This window comes from Pan troglodytes, chromosome 13 (assembly GCF_028858775.2).
Source record: "Pan troglodytes isolate AG18354 chromosome 13, NHGRI_mPanTro3-v2.0_pri, whole genome shotgun sequence".
Taxonomy (NCBI): Eukaryota; Metazoa; Chordata; class Mammalia; order Primates; family Hominidae; genus Pan; species Pan troglodytes.
In genome coordinates, this window is record NC_072411.2 from 114,346,985 (window position 1) to 114,366,319 (window position 19,335).

At 35.7% G+C, this 19,335-nt stretch overlaps 1 protein-coding gene across 8 annotated transcripts in view; it reads right to left on the bottom strand.

The window, feature by feature from the left end:
- Positions 1–19,335, bottom strand: part of ERBB4 (erb-b2 receptor tyrosine kinase 4) — a 1,163,457-nt gene that overhangs the window by 729,538 nt on the left and 414,584 nt on the right. The window lies entirely within an intron of this gene.

Sequence of the window (19,335 nt, forward strand, 5' to 3'; positions counted from 1 at the left end):
ACATCAGCATCCTTTCTCTTTCAAAAAGATATAATTTCTCAAAAAAAACCTGGGGACTAGAATGCTCCATTAGGAAATTCCCTAAAAAATCAGATGACTTCTGGAAATGCCACTGTTCCACAAATACTTCATTCAGTAGAATTCCCTAACACCTAAACTTCATGCAGAAAACCTAATATGAAAAGTCCATTGAGTCACCAGCTCCTAGAATATCATTATAAATTAATTTGTCAGATCATGAATTTTAAGATTATAGATCATGCATGCGTTATTGCAGACGAGTGAGTCCAATGTTTTCCAAAGAGTGGTATTCAACATTATTTTAGATATGTAGAAAATAGTTTACATAGCACTGAACTGCATTGTGTAAAAACTTTTCCTTATGATTATATAAGAAGAAAGTCTCAGCTCTGTGTTTCTATATCTTAAACTACTCTCTAATTTTTGTCACTCCCGTTTTCAAAGGAGAAACAAAGAATTCCTAAGGCTCTGAGGCTTTAGCAATCATGCTTTTTCTTTGCATTAATATTTTATTATTTCATACTTATGATGGAGATACTGGAGTGTCATTTTTGGTAGTAATATTGAATTCAATTAAAATGCATTTGTGTCAAAAAATGTTTCAATAAAATTTAAAATAACATAGTTGCCTGTGAATATGACAATTATGAAAACAATCTAATATCAACTCAAGCTATACAACACTGTCCTGACCTAATTGATATGGTTTAACTGTGTCCCCATCCAAATCTCCTCTTGAATCGTAGCTCTCACAATTCCCACGTGTTGTGGGAGGGACCCAGTCGGATGTAATTTAATCACGGTGGAGGGTCTTTCCTGTGCTGTTCTCGTGATAATGAATAAGTCATAGGAGATCTGATAGTTTTTATAAAGGAGAGTTTTCTTGCACAAGTTCCATTATTCTCTCTTGTCTGCCTCTGTGTAAGACATGTCTTTTGCTTTCCCCATGATTGTGAAGCCTCCCCAGCCACATGGAATTGTGAGTCCATTAAACCTCTTTTTAAATTACACAGTCTCAGGTATATCTTTATCAGTAGCATGAAAAGCAACTAATACAGTAAACTGGTACCAGCAGAGTGGGGCACTGCTGAAAAGATACCTTAAAATGTGGAAGTGACTTTGGAATGGATAACAGATTGGAACAGTTTGGAGGGCTCAGACAACAGAAAAATGTGGCAAAGTTTGGAACTCCCTAGAGACTTGCTGAGTGGCTTTGACCAAAATGGTGATAATGATATGGACAATGAAATCCAAGCTGAGGTAGTCTCAGATGGAGATGAAGAACTTGTTGGGAAGTGAAGCAAAGGTAACTCTTGTTATGTTTTAGCAAAGACAGTGGCAGCATTTTGTCCCTGCCCTAGAGATTCATGGAACTTTGAACTTGAGAGAGATAATTTAGGGTATCTGGTGGAAGAAATTTCTAAGCAGCAAAGCATTCAACAGGTGACAGGTGCTGTTAAAAGCATTTAGCTTTAAAAGGGAAATAGAGCATAAAAGTTTGGAAAATTTGCAGCCTGGCAATGTGATAGAAAAGAAAATCCTATATTCTGAGGAGAAATCCAAGCCAGCTGCAAAAATCTGCATAAGTAGCTAGAAGCTGAATAATAATCAGCAAGACAATGGGGAAAATGTCCCCAGGGCATGTCAGAGAGCTTCAAAGCAGCCCCTCCCATCACAGGCCTGGAGGCCTAGGAGGGAAAAATGGTTTTATGGGCCTGGCCCAGGGTCCCTCTGCCGTGTGCAGTCTAGGGACTTGGTGCCCTGTGCCCCAGGTGATCCAGCAGTGACTAAAAGGGGCCAAGGTAGAGCTCAGGCCATGGCTTCAGAGGGTGCAAGCCCCAAGCCTTGGCAGCATCCACATGGTGTTGACCCTGGTGGTGCACAGAAGTCAAGATTTGAGGTTTGGGAACCTCTGCCTAGATTTCAGAGGACCTATGGAAATGCCTGGATGTCCAGGCAGAAGTTTGCTGCAGGGGCAGGGTGCTCATGCAGAACATCTGCTAGGGAAGTGCTGAAGGAAAATTTGGGGTGGGTGCCCCCAAACAAAGTCCCCACTGGGGTGCTGCCTAGCTATGAGAAAAGTGTCACTGTCCTCCAGGACCCTAAATAATAGATTCACCAATGACTTGCACCATGCACCTGGAAAAGCCACAGACACTCAGCGCCAGTCTGTGAAAGCAGCCAGGTAGGAGGCTGGACCCTGCAAAGCCATGGGGGCAGAGCTGCCCAAGACAATGGGAGCCCACCTCTTGCATCAGCGTGACCTGGATATGAGACATGGAGTCAAACGAGATCTTTTTTTTGGAGCTTTAAGATTTGGTTGCCCTGCTGGATTTTGGACTTGCATGGGGACTTTAGCCCTTCATTCCTTCATTTTGGGCAATTTCTCCCATTTGAAATGGGTGTATTTATCCAATGCCTGTATCCCCATTGTACCTAGGAAGCAACTAACTTGCTTTTGATTTTACAGGCTCATAGGCAGAAGGGACTTGCCTTGTCTCAGGTGAGACTTTGGACTGTGGACTTGTGATTTGACACTGAAATGAGATAAGACTTTGGGAGACTGTTGGGAAGGCATGATTGGTTTTGAAATGTGAGGACATGAGATTTGGGAGGGGCCAGGGGCAGAATGATATGGTTTGGCTGTGTCCCCACCCAAATCTCATCTTGAATTGTAGGTCCAACAATTCCTACATGTCATGGGAGGGACCTGGTGGGAGTTAATTGAATCTTGGGGGCAGATCTTTCCTGTGCTGTTCTTGTGATAGTGAATAAGTCTCACGAGATCTGATAGTTTTATAAAGGGGAGTTTCCCTGCACAAGTTCTATTATTCTCTCATATCTGCTGCCAGGTAAAACATGCCTTTCTCCTTCTGCCATGATTGTGAAGCCTCCCCAGCCATGTGGAACTGTGAGTCCATTAAACCTTTTTTCTTTTTAAATTACACAGTCTCGGGTTTGTCATTATCAGCAGTGTGAAAATGAACTAATACACTAATATTTTCATTTTACAAAAGAAAACAAGAAACTCAGAGAGTTAAATAAATATATACTAGATTATACTATTAAAGAGTTTAAAACCTAGGTTTTCTATTTTTCCATTAATTATTTGAGATAAGCACTGTGGCACAGATGAGTCATGAATATGCACACTTTAGGCAGGAAAGAATAAAGACACAGCATGAGCAAAAATAATAGGAGATTTATATGTAGGGTACCCAAAAAGCATCTCAGAGGGTAGATTCAAACACTTCCCCTGTTATCATTTAAAAAGCAAAACTATTCGTGAAGATCAGTGGAATATCAACTAACTTCCATCAAGATAAAATCTAATAGCTGAGATGCTGGTTAATAAAGTTTAAGCCCCCTAAGACAAACCACCTTAGCATCTTAGCATTTTAATAAGAGACTAATAAGTGATAAGCACTCAAGATCAAAGGAATGCAGTTTTAAAGAAAGAAAGATAAGCAGTGTGTTCAGGGGTCATGCCAGTATTTTTTATACCATACTTTAAAACTCTCCAAGTCCCTGTTGGATACAACCTAAATAAGGAATGCCATAAATGAATAAACTTATAAAGGAAAATCAGAGGGAGTTTCGGGGTAAAGCAGTGATTCTAGGAGTACATTCAACTATTCTCAATCACTTCACTAAACCTGTCATGGAAATGTTTGAAATGGGTCTGCTTTTTTTTTTTTTTTTTTTTTTTTAGAACCAAAGTATAATTGAATAGCACAGAGCATCTGCTGAGGAAGTAGCATCACATTTTAAGAAGACAGAAGAGTCACAAAGAATAAAAAGACATTAAAGTTTTCTAAACAACTTTCTACCAAATGCATGAAATCTTGTCCCTCCTTTCCTGATCGCTCTTGGCTGAGTATCTATGGTGGTAGGAGAGTACAGGATAGCAGGTTTCTGTGATGAGATGGCAGCGCACAGTAGGAGGGATGTGAGAATTGGGGACAGAGAGATACACATTCAAGTCCTCACTTCTCCCTTTTTCTTGCTGCCTTGTCCTACTCTGCAGAATGTTGGTAATAATGACAATGTCATGGGTCATTGTGGGAATGTATATAAGAAACACTCAGGGAGGGGAAGAAAACTAACAAACATCTTTGGGTGCCTACAACATGCCAGCATCTTTAATTTTGTCTTTTATTTTTGCTGCTTTGTGGTGCCAATGGCCCGGTTCCTAGAAAATACAAGGTGTTCAGTTAAGAGTTCCTGTCCATTTTCCCATCTAACAAGGCACTCCATTATATTGTAAGAATGCTCTGATTGTTAGCAAAATCTTTATTTTAAGCCAAAATCTGCCTCCTTTCAACTTCTGCCTAATGCTGCCTTCTGGAACAACTCAAAACTAGGCCACTCCCTTTTCTATGAGAGCCCTTCAAATATCTGAAAACAATTACTATGGTTCCCTTCAGTACTCTCCTCACCAAGGTCAACACACCCACTTCTTTCAGCTATTACTTTTGAGACATGGCTTTCTAAAAACATATTGTCCCAATTGCCTATTATAGACACACTCTAGTCAGTCAATTCTATCCTTACATGCAAGGTCTTTATCTGAACATCATAGTCCAAATGAAGTCTGAGAAGAGCTGTTGAATCTGTGCTGAGGAGCTTACTAACCAATTGATTCTTCTATCCCTTTAGCAGCATTGAAGCTAGGAGGATACATGATTGTTTCATGTGTATATTCTAGGGTAAAAGAGAGCATTAAGCAAGAGCGTGATCAAACAATTCAATATTAATAAATGATAAGATATATTTCTGCTTGAAAACTCACTGCAACAATTTGTTGTGACGTTTCCCTTTCTGTAAGCCATGAGGATAGCATAAATTCTACAATGAAGATGCAGAGGGTATGAATTGAGCTTAATTATCTTTAAAGTTAAATTTTGTTATGAGCTCTGAAGTGAGTCACTTCAGAATTTCCTGAGTTTAACTTCTGCCAGCTTTTGATACATGACCTCAAGCAAGTCAGGTAACCTTTCTGTGCCTCGTTGCCCTCATCAGTAAGATGAACTTGTCCCACTGCTTCACAGGGGTAGTGAGAATTTCTCTTAAAAAGACCAATTGTGCATAAATGCTAAGATAACTGCAGCAAAAGTTGCCTTATAAATCTTGACTAGAGGAGTCAAAGGTGTATAGGTGAAGCTATCCCACTCAAAGGATTTGAAAAATCTAAGCTATTTGGAAAACACTGTGGAGCTCATTTAGTACTTGCTTTCATTATTAGCATATTCCTGTGCTTGTGGCTTCCTCTCAGCTTATCCAAATCCACCCGTCCCCAGTATATTTATTGCTTACTCCTCTTCTCTTCCAAGACTTGACTTCTTTCCTGTTACCATATTCCTCTTTATTTGCACCACATGTTAGTTAGCTTGTGCCCTCTGCTTCCTTAGGAAGGATGTCAGATTGCTGACCCCATGGGCTTTGACACTTTTCCAGCAGCCTATTTCACATGGAGTAATAAAGCAGTCACTGTTGCTACCGCCTCACTGAAATAGATGAGAGTTGAGAACAAACCACCACACTAAGGCGAAGTCCACTGATATCTAAGTCCTTTAACTGATAATAGGAAAAATTCAAATGGGACTTTGCTAGAGCAGAGTTATCTGCAAATTTTATCACCGGACGGCTTTCAAATTAGCCCCTGCAATAAAAAAGCTCTTCATCTTAATTCTAAATGCATTGTAATTACATTCAGCAAACAAAAGGTTAAGCCAGCCTCTTCAGGGGACTACATTTCTTGGAAAGACACCTAGATTATTGCCCCAAATGGCTGAAGCACAAGTAGCTGTTTACTGAGCTTAACTTACTGTTTGTTGAATCTGATTACTGTTTGAAATAAATGCAGTGGTCATCTAGTCTTTGCAAATAAAAGTTTACTGATAAATGTTTTATTAACACTTTCATTCTCTGGCCACCCGCCTACCTGACACTTGAATGAGCCCTAACAGTGTACCTTACCTTACTTGGAATGCAAAGCACATTTCCAACGAGGGGCTCTTCCTGAAAAAGTAATAGAAATTCAAGGAACCTGCCATCAAGTATCTTTGGCAACAATGCTCTGTCCTTCCTTTGTCCCTATTACTGCCTGGACGACACATCTGCCGAATGTCCCAGACTGGAGATCTCAGGATCTTTTTATCTACTTCTTCACCCACACCCTTTATATGCAGTTAGTTGTTAAGTCTTTATTAAGTCTTTCCTTATAATGATTATTGAATACATCTCTGCCTTCAACTGCCACTCCAAATAACTGATTCCAGGCTCTCATTAAACTAATTCCTTGGAGTTTGAAATAACGCCATACCCATACAAGTAAATTCCTCCAAATAATAGTTTCTTCCTGCTACTGGATTTGTTACAGCTTATTAGTAAGTTGACAAGTCTTAAAGGCTCCCCACAATTTGGTCTTCCGTTTTCAGCCTTATGTCCTAACATTTCACAATTTTGTTGCATCTTAACTCTTTCCCCCTATGCTATGGTAAATACTTTCTCTTTTTTGCTTTCCTCCACATCTGTGAATAGAATTTTTAAAAAGGAGAGGATTTCCCAGGTGGAAATGCACCTAGAATACCTTCTCCTTTTTCTCTATTCTTTTTTTTTTTTTATAATTAACTCACATTTTGTTTCTTCCATGAATCTTCTTATAACTGCCCCTGTGCCAAATGCATGCTACTCAATCATCTATTAATTAACTCACAACCCTTTTTAAAAAAAATACCAGGCAGGGTGCTAGGCACTGGGGATATAAAGAAAGATAAGATGTAGCTCTTGTTTTAAGGCGCTCTTGAGTTCAATCTGGGAATGTCTGTGGCATTTACCTTTTTTGGCACTATCAACCTTTTTTTTTTTTGCACTTATTAATTTGGGCTAGGTACTGTCAACTATTACAGATAGCACTGTACTTCTTTACAAAACATAGTGCCATGAATTTCAAAGAGTGGGCAGTCAGTAAACATCTGCTGAATGTTTAATTCTTCTTTATTTTTATTTTATTTTAGAAACAGGATCTCTAAAAAACTTCTGTCACCCAGGGTGGAGTGCAGTGGTACAATCATAGCTCCTTACAGCCTCAAACTCCTGGGCTCAAATGATCCTCCCATCTTAGCCTCCGGAATAGGGAGGAGCACAGGCAGATCTTTTGTAGAAACAAGGTCTCACTTTGCTGCCCAGGCTGATCTCAAACTCCTGGCTTCAAGCAATCATCCTCCTTGGTCTCTGTTTAATTCTTTTGACTATAAAACCTGAATAGCAAAGGAGGTGAATTTGTCTCTCAAGTTCTCGGTACAGTTTTCCTTATACCCACTGTCCCCAGCACTGAGTAATCTTAGCTCTGTCTGCTCAGGGTCCCCAAATTTTGTGGCTCTACTGAGGCCTACCTTTTTCAATCTAGTTCCGAAATTTTTATTTTATTTTTTTTTAATGAAAACCTCCCTTCCTTGTACTGATTTTTCTAAAATCCTGGTTTCTTTAAGTAACAAATGGGTCATTGGTAAATAGTAGGCAGCAGCAAGACAAAGTCCAAGTGTGTAAAGTTTAAAGTGAAAGAACTGGTTTAAAATGCTCACTTTGCCCATTAGCTCTGTGGTCCCGAGAAAGTCATTTAATTCTCTGAGCCTGTTTCATCACTTACAAAATGTGAATAACAACACTTATTCATAGGGTTGTAATAAGGAGTGGGAGATGGAGTTAGGCATAAAACCAGCACAGTGCCCTGAACCTATTTTAACAAATGATATTTCCGAGGTGTTAGTCCATGCCAACATGAAACATGAGTCTAAGGAAGCTTATAAATACTGTTTCTTTTTATTACAAAGATTATAATTCCAGTATAACAAAATTCACTGGAAGAAAACCACTTAACACAGCTTATTATCTGTTCAAAAAATAAAAGTTCACTGAACATTTACTCTGTACAATCTTCATAAATTGACAAAAATGCACAGTATATCTCACCACCTAACACAGGCCTAAACAATGTGACATACGGTATAGTACCAGTAGGTACTTAGGACTATGGAGAAACAATGGAAGACATTAATTCTGCTTGTCTTGATGGTAAGGGTGGGGATAAAAATACAGATCGAATTTGGGGGAGCATGTTAAGGTTAGGGGAATAGAGATAGCTTATATTTAGAACAAGTGCGTAGAGACTGTATGATTTTCCAAATAGAGAAGGGTAAAAAGACATTCCATAGAGGAAGAAAATTACATGCAAAACCACAGAGACCTTCGTTTATAAAGAGTAACTGGGTATGGCCGGGTGCGGTGGCTCACGCCTGTAATCCTGGCGCTTTGAGAGGCTGAGGAGGGTTGATCATGAGGTCAGGAGATCGAGACCATCCTGGCTAACACGGTGAAATCCGTCTCTACTAAAAATACAAAAAATTAGCTGGGTGTGGTGGTGGACGCCTGCAGTCCCAGCTACTTGGGAGGCTGAGGCAGGAGAATGGCGTGAACCCAGGAGGTGGAGCTTGCAGTGAGCCGAGATCATGCCACTGCACTCCAGCCTCAGTGACAGAGCGAGACTCCATCTCAAAAAAAAAAAAAAAAAAAAAAAAAGGAATTGGACATAAGGGATTTGTTACTGGAGGGATTCTCAGGTATTCGAGGCAGGTCAGAGAAGGAGAAAGTGAAAGTTGTGAAGGCTACATGACTCTGCTCAAGTCATGCAACTCAGCCAATAAGCTGCACTACCTATATGTCTGTTAGGTTTCTATGTAAGAGTGTAAATATATAAGCTAAGTATCCCATGTTTCCATTATGGGTAGTATATCATTTATTATTAACCAAATCATTTCATAGGCTGTAAGATGAAAGGTACTATAGATTCTGCAAGACACTATAGAGAGGAACTTCAGTTGGAAAAGTAAGTAATGTAAAATAATTCCTGTGCATTTTTTTCCTGATTATGACTTTTTATTTAAAGTCATAAATAAAAGAATTCTTATTGTTATAAAATTTGCTTACTTATTTATTTCACAAGTATTTGCTGAGCAGCCACCCCATGATAGACACTGTGTACTAGGCTAGAATTCTGCAGTGAACTAGACATGGGCTTTGTCTGGTACTTGTTATTTAGGAGTGTTGACAGAATTTACAAATACTTAAATAATTGTCATAGTAGAAGTGCTACAAAGAAGCAGAGGGTGCTATGAATGTATGTAATGGGAGGAATTTAGACTAGGTAGTTAGTAAAATATCTCTGAAGAAATTATTTATGATGGAGACCTAAAAAACCAGAACAGAACTTAGCCAGGACATGAATAATTAGGTGTATCCATATGTTCATGGGGGAGAAAATCTGAGAACGAGAGAAAGGTCAGTAGAGTCAGAAAGAGCTGAATACCACAAGGAAGTTGGTTATAATTGAAAGATGGCCAGTGAGTTTTCATGTCATTAGTGACAGTGGGAAGGTAAAGCTTATTGGTAGGGACCAAACAATTGTAGGAATTTAATAAGAATTTTGGACTTTATCCTAAGAGGATGGAAAGTTTTAAGAAGGAAAGTAATACAATTCAGATATGTAATCCATATTTGCTTGTACTTCCTCTGTGTTTGTCTTTCATGAATGCTTCCCAATGCTTCATTGATGCCTCATTGAGTTTTTGATGAATACTTCTCATTGCTTCCGCGAAATGATGTTGAAACAACCCTCACAAACTATGTAGAGTCTTTGTACTTCTTCAGCCATTGACTGCCTCTTAAAAACAACCAAGTGTTTGACTTGCAATTTTACCTCTCTGAAAATACAAATCACCACCACCCAAAAACTGAACCTCCAGAAAAGCTTTGTAAAAACTTACTGTCAAGTCTTCAGAGCATGGCTCAATAATGGTATACAGGGTATCAAAGAAGAAAGGAAGAAGCCTAATAGGGTTAGGTACAGCCAACCAGCTCTTGTTGAGGGGCTACAAGGTGCTGGGCATCATGATAGACACTTTTATTTTTGGAAAGAGTAGCACTAAATTATTTAAGAGGATTTACTTTAACATTCAATTACATATTCTTATTTTCAGGTAGAAATTTAATGATAATGATTTTGAAGAGGCCTTTGTTTACTAAAATACCTTAATTTTACCACATTCATTATAAATTTTACTATATTATTTTTATAATAAATGAGTTCAAATTAGAGATCAGGAGAAATAATTACCATATTTCTAAATGTAACAGTTTTCACATTTTATTTTTACACTTTTGATCCTTAAATTATACTCTATGTGACCAACGAGAGACCTTTAAAATTGATTTGGTCTCATGCAAAATTGTTCATCAAGTTTAAATCTGTCTTTTTTTTGAAAGAAAACAAAGTGTTTCATTTTAAGAGTCAGAGAAAAATAAAGCTAATGAAAATATATGTAGTATATTTTGAAATTTTGAAGAAAAAAAGGTATTGATTATATTCCAATGTTTGGTTTTTAGAATTAAAAGATAGTTCATTGCCAATATACTTCTTTAACAACATCACATAAATTGTGTTCTCTCTCTTTGAATAAAGATCCTTGCTGTTCCCAAATAAAAGAAGTAAAGAAATAACTTTTACATGCTCAATTTCCCTGAGCAAAGTATATCAAAGAATCATAGAGTAAAATGGATTTGTTACTTGACTTCTCTAGTTATTTGTTTATTTTGTTTCATTTTTTTTGTAGAAACAGGGTCTCACCATGTTCCTCGGGCTAGTCTCAAACTCCTGGGCTCAAGCAATCCTCCCACCTAGGCCTTCCAAAGTGTTGTGATTGCAGGTGTGAGCCACTGTGCCTGGATGTATTTTTCTCATTTAAAATTAAGACAAGCCTATAAATTCATTATATGCACATTTTGAAGCCAAACTTAAATACCACAATGCCCAGAGGTATAAAGAAACACTTTGCATCTGCTCACCATCCTAATAAATTAATTTTTAATTTAAATATATTTGCAACAAAGGTATATTTGTGGAAACTGCTTTGCAATTAGAGGCTAAAAAAACTTTTTGCAAACAGTTTTATTGTTATTTATTATTATTGAAATAATAGATTGTTTTCATTATTTAGTAGGTTATACTTAACTAGAAACATTATATAAGGTTAATATTATATACTAATTTGATTCTTGATTCCTGGAAAGCGGTTGCTAATTTACATTTATATATGCATAGATATAAATGGTCACTATATTTACAATATTTGTATATACTATACTTATATGTATATCTTTATATATATTAGATTGATAAATACTAGTGTATTTATATTAGATTGATAAATACTAGTCTATTTCTTATTTCTATCATTCCTTCTAATACTTCTTCAAATATTTACTATCAGTTATACATCTTTATCATAGATACCATTTTATTTATAGTTTTTTAATATGCTTAAGATACAGAGGAAACTCACAGATGTACATATTTTGCTGGTTTATTTATTGTTGTTTTTTCTTGAGAAGGGTTTTCCTCTGTCACACAGGTTTGAGTGTAGTGGCACAATCATAGTTCTCTGCAGCCTCCAACTCTTGGACTCACATGATCCTCCCACCTCAGCCTCCTGAGTAGGTGGGATTACAGGCATGTGCCACCACACTGGTTAAATTTTAAAACATTTGTAGAGACAGGGTCTCACTATGTTACCCAAACTTTTGGTCTCAAGCAATCCTCCTACCTCAGCCTCCCAAAGTGCTGGGATTACAGGTGTGAGTCACAGCATCAGCCTATTGAAAATATTTTTATTTAACATTTAATTGAAATGATTAAAAAGAAAATTTAAAATAAATGTTTAAATAAATGCCAAATAAAGAATATAGACCTTTTTTATCCTTTGATTTATCTTGTGGAATTTCTGAAAGAGCATCAGAATTTTGAGTCAATGTATATTTTTAGATTAAATGGTACTTAACCTCTGAGGAAAAAAAATCCTAAGCCAAGTGTAAATTGCATAGCTTTTTCAAATGTAATACAAGTTCCATGATTAGATTTAGTACAAAATCGAGTTTCAATTTAAAAGCCAGCTGTAAATACACACATACAAAATTGCATATGTATTACCTTTAACGGCCTTAGAAACAGCTTTCAGATACTATCAAAGCTTTGAAAATTCTATTTAACCCAAAATGTCTGCTTTGGCCTAAATGACATGTTACAATATTATTCTCTCTGTGTCCTTTTTAGCATTCTTTATCTCACCCTGCTAAGAGGTCATCATGTTAATGCAGCATCTAAATATGTAACATTTTACCACAAAAGCAATTTTACATGAAATTAAAACAGAAAGAATTAAAGAAAAAGTTCCATCAGCATCTCTTTTTTAATGCTTGTTTACCCAACCAATAGTTTCTTGAAGGTACAGTTTCCTTGAATCTAATGATGGCGAAGTCTACGTATTTCAATGTTGATCTTGTAATCCTCTCTTGCCACCTGTCTCAATTAGTGACATGGAAGAAAAACATAGACTACTGTGCTCAATGAATAGATACTTACAGATTACAAATGCTTGATACATTTGTAAACAATTCTCATTTACTTGTTCACCATTTGAGTGACAAATATACCACTTCATTATCTTACAAAGTTTATCAGGAATACAAATTCAGGCTTGTACTCCTACTATACAGTCCGATCAAAATGTGTGCATAACTGAAATATGCATGCTGTATCTGAAAATGTTGCACTTAAATCATCTTTTTTTGGGAAATATGGGATTGTAATTCATGTGGACCCACTTTATTATGTCATAGATGTTTAATTTAAATGGTGTTTTCCTCTCTAATGTTTCTAAAATATGACAAGTTTTCTCATCCTGATTCTCTCTCTCCAACATAATTTCTGCCACACAAGTCATTCTATCTGGTATTTAATAAGCTAAAAATAAATATAGATGGGTGTTGGTAGCTAGTATTTGAACAAACTATTCAGTAAATCATTTTCTAACTCAAAATAATAAGTACTGTATAAATTATCTATTTATTTTGAAATATGTACTCTTCAATGTAGGGTTTTTCTAAATCATGCTATGCAGCAGACAGCTTAGCCCAGACACAAGAGTTAAAAGTATATGAGGAAGATATGGAAAACAGACACAAACATAAAAACCATCCCCCACACTGTTGGATTTAATTCTGGTCATGTGCTTCTAATTGCCAGAGGACAATGAAAAGGAAGCACTAAAGCTAGAAGTAGGCTAAAACGTAAATATTTTAGAATTTCATATTAACTCTCAATGGTTGTTCATCCTTACTGAAAACAGGGAAGGAATAGATCAAGACATGGTTACTTGTTGCAACTTGAAACTCATTGTCAAACATCACTCCTGACTTTATTGTAACAAAACTGTGCTAATGAAGCCAAAGTCTTTGGCTGCAGTAAGATTGGCAGTATTTTGCTGTCTGAGTTGCAGCTTTCTCTGCCTTCCTACAAATGTTTGTCATTGGTCAGAAGAGGAATATTCATGAGAAAGAGAATGAAATAGTATAGATCCTTTACTAGCAGTGGAAAAGTAATGCAAATTTTATGTCTTACGAAGAGTAGTTGAAAAGCAACATCCTCAGAAGAATCCCATACGTATCCTAATAAAAGAGGATGACAATTCTATAGCATTATAAAATGTTAATTATTAACTAAAGACAAAGGCTATATTTGAATTTAAAAATAGGACATTTTCTCTGGTAGAGAAAAATAAACTATTTGCATGATTTCTCCAAAGTTTTTTTTTAAAAAAATAGAAATTTTTAGATGGCATTATTTCTTGTACATTCAAAAACAGCCATATAGCTCTGCCAAATATATATAAAAGCAAATTATGTTTTTCAAATGTGTTACCTTTTCATAATAGCATGCATTTGTTATTCATTATCTGAGAGAAGATATCTTTTTTAATCTTTTTGCTTCAAAAACCTATACTTTCTGACTTTTTCAAAGTCATTGCCTTTTACTATCAATAATAGAGTATTAATGTTATCTTAAAAGGCATCTTTATATATTACTTTATTTTTATTCATTTATTAGAAATAAAAGACATGTATAATGATTAAAATTTAAGGTTTCTAGACTACAGCATAAGGAGTTCCAATGAATTACGATATTGTAACTATTCCACATCCATGCATCAACTGTTAAATAAATTCATCTCCTTATAATCTTAATGTATACTATTTCTAAAATAATTTGCACACAACTAAATTCAAGCCACAGATTAAAAATTATTACCCGTTATAGCAATGACTGAGGATAGGTGTTAACACTCACTATATAATCTACATTTCATAGTATACTTCTTTACACATAATTGACACATTATAGTTATTTGCTTAAAGTTAATATATAAAACAGAAAATAAATTTAAAATGTAAAAGCTGGTGGGTCAGGCACCTTTTTAGAAGCACTGAGTTATTAAGTGCCAGCAGTAGCAAAGAAGACCAATGGAATGACAAAGGAGAGAAAGCTCCCAAGAATTCTAATGAGGGTAAAAGGTCTAATAGTTCATTCCCATTACTTACTACATTTTGCCTTGTTTTAAAGAGTTCACAAAGTGTAAGACAATAGCACAAAATCTGTGATTTTTATGCCTCGCTGCTTTCTATTATATGTCTTAACCTTGTGATGGTTATAAAATACATAATAAATAAGTTTTAGGGCCTTTTTCTAGCCAGCAATGTGGTTCCTTGGTAGTTGAATGTTAAACATAGTAAACTGGATTTCTCTTCCCAAAAAGAAATGCAAAAACTGGAGGTTAGAAGAAAGCTGGCATGAAAGGTGTTTACAGAGATAAGCATCAAGATTGCTGTAATAAAAGTGTCTTGAAAAGAATGCATTTAAAGGCATTTCAACAAAATGTATCTAACAAAGATTAAGGAAAGTATCTACAAAACATTAAAATTATTTAAAAGTGCATCTTCAATTCAATTGCAAAGGCTCACTTTTGCTGTGTTCTTGAAATCTCAGGAGACGTACTAGACAAGGCATTTTAGTGTACTAAAAGGAAACAATCTTTTTCTAGTTTAAGGGGAAAAGGGGGAAATTACTATAAAGTTGCAAGAGTAGAGGTGGAAATGGCTGGATTGCAATCAGTCATCAGAAGTAGTGTGGGAAACAGAAATGAATGGTTCCCCAAATTACTATTTGGGGTAAATATTGCTTTTTTCTACTCTGTTTCTGTTTCAGTGTGTTGGCTTCGTTCTATCTGCGCAGCTCTCTCTGATATTCAAACCACAAGACAAAAGATGGCTGTGTGGTGATGGCATTTGAGTAGTCAAGAACCTAATAGAGAAACTGAATGCTATTGGTGACAATTCCAAATCCTCATGGGAAGGGATTTTGATTGTCTTATTCCCACATACCTGGCCTGTGTGCGAGGTCACATTGAAATAACATGACTCACATGTTTATCTAGACAATAGTTCATATATGAAATCGGGGTCTATAATTTAAGACAAATACTAATTCATTTGTCCATTCAACAAATATTTAATGAATATTTACTACGTCTTATCACTGTCTTAGTCATAAATGTTGAATATGCAGATAGTGAATAAGATAAATGAGGTATCAGGGAAAATTGTCACAATTCATAGAAATTAGAGTGGTTTCATACAAAATAAAACAAATGCCAAAGCAAAACACTACGACCTCGCTAGCTAGAGATGAAAATAAGGATAAAAATCCTTTAAAAATTAAAGTAATTTCTTAAGTTCCTAAAGACAGAAATGAATCCAGAATGAAATTTAAGATGACTATTGATCCTCTAAATACATCATTTGGGTCACTCTTAGAGGAAGGAAACTGTAAAACCACTATAAGAAATTTGGTGCATAAATGTAGATGAGAACTATGTCTATAATAGGTATATACAAATTTATTATCCACTCAAACAATTTGAAACTTATAGGAAATAATGGTAAAATCACTATATTTTCTTTACATGGACTCCACTTACTATAATGTGTTAATACTGGACAGATTACATATTTTGGAGAGAAGCTACTAAGAGCACAAATAAGCCATAATGTGGTTTTAGGAAGGAATGAAATTTTATATTAAATGGAGAGCTTTGTAGCATATTCAAAGGTATAATTTGAAATAATGTATCATCCAATACAGTAGTATTATGAAGATTTTGGCAAATAGTCTCTGCTTTCAGGGCCCAGTAAGAAAAGTAACTACTAATACTGAGCTCACCAAAAAAACAGACAATGGGGCATCCAGAGTATTCTGGTTTTTTGTTTGTTTGTTTGTTTTTGAGACGGAGTCTCGCTGTGTTGCACAGGCTGGAGTGCAGTGGTGTGATCTCAGCTCACTGCAGCCTCCACCTCCTGGATTCTCCTTCCTCAGCCTCCCAAGTACAGACGCCTGCAACCACACCTAATTAATTTTTGTATTTTTAGTCGAGACGAGGTTTCACTATGTTGGCCAGGCTGGTCTCAAACTCCTCAAGTGATCTGCCCACCTCAGCCTCTCAAATTGCTGGGATTACAGGCATAAGCCTCCACACCTGGTTAAAGAGTATTCTGTTCTTGAACCACTTCTTGATCTTACTCTTTTTAATCTCCATTGACTACCTTATCCAATTACAAAATGTTAACTTGTCACTTGGATGCTGATGTCTCCTAAATATCTCCACCATCGAGGTTCTCTACCTCTCCAGTGGAGTATTCTATTTCACCTGAAACTTTTTCTTCGTCAACACTATACTATAGATTCCCTGGGAGTAGGAGTCACATGTGATTTAATTGCATGTATATTCCTAGTGTCTAAAACAGTACACACTAAGTACACATTTATTAACTCTGATTCAGGGGCTTCCTTCTAAGCCTTATACTACTCCCATTGAAATGCCCTTCTCTTACAACCCACTCACCTCTTGAGTTTCTGTTCATTTTCTCAGGATTTAATTCAAGCACTCCTTTGATGAAACTTTTCCTGAATCCTTCAGATAACCCAGCATGCACTCCACCCCTACCATTAACATAGAACCACACCTTCTTTCTGATTCTGGGATTCTTATTTGTGTCTTAGTAATGATAATATTTTATATTTATATATATGTATATAAATTCATACATACACACACCCCACACACAAACACATATATATCACATATAAAACATAATTTATCATATATGTATATAGATACACAAACACATATATGTAATATGCCTATATATACACACATATATGTATACAGTACTTATATATTACATATCTGTCATCCTCAACATGATTGTTGAAGCCAAGGACAATAAATGTCATTGTTTACTTGGGATTGCAGATATGTTTTCTAAGGATTAGAAAGGTGTAATACATAAGTACTGCATATGACATGAATGGGTACATGTCATAATATAAATGATTTTTTATAAAAAAGATATGTGGAACAAAAAATAAGTTAGAAAACAAAAACTAAGTGCTATTAGAATTATCTTTAAATACATATATTAAAATAAAGATATGCACATGGATTAGTACAAAGTTTAGATGAACTTTTAGAGATGCTAGTTAGGAACCAAAATTTACTTTTGTAAAAGAAACAGCTTACTTTTTATCCAGGCAGAAATCTTGACCCTCCTTATCTTACTTTTTCCAAATCTGTTCATTCTAATAATGTATCTTACTTTTTAATTCAAAATGGTTCTCAACACAGTATAGACCATATATAAAAAATATCTACATGCTACTTTCATATTGCTAAAGGTTAAATATGGACTAAAGTCTATTTTTTATCATTCCATGCTGTTACCTTACAAGACCATAAGAATTATTATAAAATATATAAAAAGACATTTTAATATATTATTTAATATAATGACTGTCATTTACAATAGTCACAACTATTTTTGTTGTCAGTGAAATTTAGTTCCACGTACAGAAAAGTAAAGCAAACATAAGAAGAAAAACAAAGATCTTTAGATTGCATTTTAAAATTTTTCTATTATTCCAATCTAATAGACTGTTTAAATTATTTCCTTTCCCTGCTTCAGAATTCAGCTTTCTTTGTTAGTTTGTCTGTTCTATAATGTCATTGAGTTTCTTGTCATATGTTCTAGGATAGCTTGCATGTGCTCCCTTCTTTGAACAACAGCTCCCTCAAAAAGTAAGTTCTTTTGGGCCAGGAGCGGTGGCTCACGCCTGTAATCCCAGCACTTTGGGAGGCCGAGGAGGGCGGATTGCCTGAGCTCAGGAGGTTGAGACCATCCTGGCTAACACGGTGAAACTCCCGTCTCCACCAAAGCACAAAAAAATTAGCCGGGCGTGGCGGCATGCGCCTGTAATCCCAGCTACCTGGGATACTGAGGCAGGAGAATTGCTTGAACTCGTGAGGCGGAGGTTGCAGTGAGCCGATATCGCACCACTGCGCTCCAGCCAGGGCGACAGAGCAAGACTCCATCTCAAAAAACAAAACAAAACAAAACAAAACAAAACAAAAAAGTTATTTTAAGGCCCTCTAATTCTATGATTCAGATATCCTTTACTATTTTTTATAAACAAAGACATCAAAATTAAACATCATAATTATTAAAAAACTTTTGACACATAACTTACAGAAACAGAGCTCTATCAATCAAGTAGAGAATAAGGAAATACCTTCAGTTCATTTGCTTTACTAGTCCAACTATGAGAGTCGTTTTAAAAATGGATATCATAAGCCATACAGTGTTATTTATGTTTTGAGGTGGTTCATTTTCTGAGGTTGTTACCAATTTTAGACATATTTAGTACATTCAAAATATTTAAATATCACTCCTTTTCACGACTTATCTAAGTATAGAATTATTAAAATTATCATAGATCTCTAAATAATTTACTATCCACTAACTGGCTTACTATATCAGTATTCAAAACATTTAACCTAAATGTATATGAAAGTGCTCCTAAGAAGTTTGTAAAGGTTACTGAAAACAAGATCAAATATATTCTAGGGAAGCTATTATTTAAAATGTATATTAGTAATTCTTATATAAGCATAAATTCTTAATTGTGCAAAGACCACATCCCCATCTCACTTTGTCAAAGGCCCCTTCAAGTTCAGATTTTCCCAAACATATTCCAGTTAAAGCAAAACTTAAGAAACTGTAAGCATTAGCACTAACAGCCAGTTTAACAGAGTATAGATCAATGAAAGCAAAAAATAATAATAATAATTTCCAAAAGGACTGATTGTCTGAGCAACTTCAAGTATACATATACACATTTGTGTTCATGCACGTATTGATCTATGTAAATACTTGTGATTTCCTATGAGTCTACTTTAAATAATTTGTAGGTTTTCAAAACCAGATGCTTTTCTTTCCTTTTCTTTTTTTTTTTTTTAATAACAGTGTTAGTCT